The sequence below is a fragment of the Equus quagga genome, chromosome 3, assembly GCF_021613505.1.
Source record: "Equus quagga isolate Etosha38 chromosome 3, UCLA_HA_Equagga_1.0, whole genome shotgun sequence".
NCBI classification, from domain to species: Eukaryota; Metazoa; Chordata; class Mammalia; order Perissodactyla; family Equidae; genus Equus; species Equus quagga.
Genome location: NC_060269.1, coordinates 12,124,402 through 12,127,218, shown reverse-complemented (window position 1 = coordinate 12,127,218; position 2,817 = coordinate 12,124,402).

The window sequence follows — 2,817 nt, the reverse complement described above, 5'->3', positions numbered from 1 at the left end:
CGTAGTATTTAGAGGCCAGGATTTAAAATATGCATGGAGTACTTAGCCAAATTAATTTTAAGAAATTTTAGCTCATGTAGGAAAATGTAGTGAGCAAAGGAGACAAACTATCTTAACTGCCAACATCTAGGGAGATTTCACACGAACATCTCAGATTACCGTCTTCCCTCTGTGGTGACAATTAGCTGGAGCTGAGTAATGATGTCCACCTTACCCAGGGCACGTGCTCTCCTGTCCCCAGCTCTCTCTCTGGGTCTCTATGGCCCTAAGATCAAGTCACTGGCTATTAAGGTGCTCTGTGCTGCTCTGCCTTTCTTAGAGAGGAGCTGAGACAACCCATCAAAGTAGGAAAACAGCGCAGACAAGATAAATGTGAGAAAGTAAACGAGTGAAAGTAAATATTTCTATGCTTAATATAATTCAAAGTATGTCTAAAAAAGACAATTATTCCACGATATGAAAAACTCATGCCTTGCTTCACTGATTCATATTATATGCTTAGTTTCTGTATGCTTAACCTACCTTATCTGATTTCACTGTTTATTAGCACCTCCAGTTACAGAAGCAAGAAGTATAACCCATACTCAAACTGATTATTTTAATATTTTGTCCAATACTAGAAAAAGGGTTCATTGGAAAAGAATTATCTAGATGAAATGAGGCAGTTTTCTCTGTGCATTTTAGCTAGCATGTTTATATCTGAGTAAATGATGGAGGCCTTGAGAGCGGAAGCAATGTGGCTTTTCCAGAAATGGAATCTTCAGTGGGCTCAGTTTGCTGGATAAATGTACTAACCTTCTGGGAAGTCCTAGATTTATAGCTTCAAAACTGACTACACATACTTGAGACCCAAGCTAAAGTTTAGTCCCTATCGCCACACATCACAGATAGGATAATGCTCAAAGTCCTACATGGACCCGAAGATTACAGGATTGTTCGAAGAAAAGCCTTTCTTAAAAGCAAAGGCTTATGTCTTTAATAGCTTACAAAAATATGAGACATTTTCAGATCAAAGACTACTATTTAGAATGAGTACCAAATGGGCCATTATTTTGTCAAGTTAATAAAGATTATTAATCAGAAAAATCTGGAACTACACTTCAAAGACCAAATCTTATGTTCTTAAATTCAGGATGAAAACAGTATGGGTTTTAAAATAAGCTGCTGTAACTTATCCGAAAGTTGTAATTTAGCAATTAAGATGAGTAGAAAATATTTTACGAGACATGAAAAGGAATCATTCCTAGTAACAGCCATGACACAAAGATCTCGGCTCTTGACAGCACATTAACTCCCCGGCATCTTACATTACAACTTCATCAACTTAAAATGAAACTACGGCATAATACTTCCTTGGCTTTAGAGTAGGAGAGAGATGTGGTTTCAGTTTCCACATTTATGAGCTAAGGACTCACAAGTGGCTCTTCTACCAGAACAGTCTACTGCTGATGCAGGACTGGTCCATCCCAACTTTGGATATGTGACCTGGCTGCCATGCCAGAGTCCCCTCGCTTTGACACCTCTCACCCTGTGCTGTCTCATGGTGGCCATTCCACATTTTGACTGACATCTCAACAATTCCTTGGTCTCACCTGGTTCAGGAGTGTTTGGTGTGATATTCCCCACCACAAAATCTGTTCCAGCTGCCATCATCGACCTCCTCCCTTTTCTTTTCTACACAGTGAAGAAAAGTCCAAAAGAACTGGAGTACTTGGGGCCTCCTATCAATACCCTCTGAAAGGAGACAGGTAACAGGGAGAAGTGCTGCCGCTGAAAATACACACCACCATTTGGCTTAGAATACCTACAACTGTCATCATGCATAATACTAGGTATGCTGATCTTAGAACTTTTAAACTGAAAAAATTTAGGGTTACTTCAAATTAGCTCCTATCCCCAATAAAGAATCGTTAAGTGAAGCAACTAAAAATTATTTTTGGTGATTTCTTAGATAATTTTGTGAAAATGTTAAGACATGAAAATATAAAGATGATCAAAAGTCAGAGGAGGTCAGAGTAATGAGTTTTCACTGGAAACCTTTCCTCAGTGAACACAGATTCCATTGTGAAAGTGATCCCCCAACCTTTACTGAAAGTGAGGTAGCAAAACTAGTGAGTCAATTCCATCCTCTGTCATAAGAATGCCACATTACACTGTCAAAGGGATCATTCTAGGCCTTGTATTTTTTCCCACCACCTATTCTTTTCTTATTTGCTCGAAATATGGTGGGCTGTGGCTCCCTTTAACTTTCAAGCTACAAAGAAGCCATTCCTAGCTCTGTGTAAGGTGACGTTATGGTACAGATCTCACAGGTAGTCGACTAGGCCAGGTAAGCAACAGGACCGTTGCTTTCCCTTGGCTAGGCCCAAGGTGTGGACCATACTAGAGAGTCCTGTTTATAGGACAGGCTCACTGCCTAGCTGGTATTTCTAAGGACCCACACTGGGCAACTGGAACATCTCTATACCCTCCTCATTCTCAGGTCAACTTTGACAAACAGTTTTCTCTCTAGATAATTTATAATTGTTGAAGTTGAAAATACACCACCATTTCAGTAAAAATTCTAACTGACACATCATATCTACATCAAGAAAGGCATTAGTCAAATGCTCTCTGTACTAGAAAGTACTAACAGGTTGTGCAACTTAAATTCATCAGGCTTTTAGGGATCTCAAGCCTATTTCTATAACTGAGTCCTTATCTGCAAACTGAGTCTTTAGTGGGTAAAATATAACCTCACTTTAGGTGTAATATGAGCCAATGAGAAGCACAGAATGGCCACTAAAATGCATCACAAACCAAAAGTAGAACCAGATC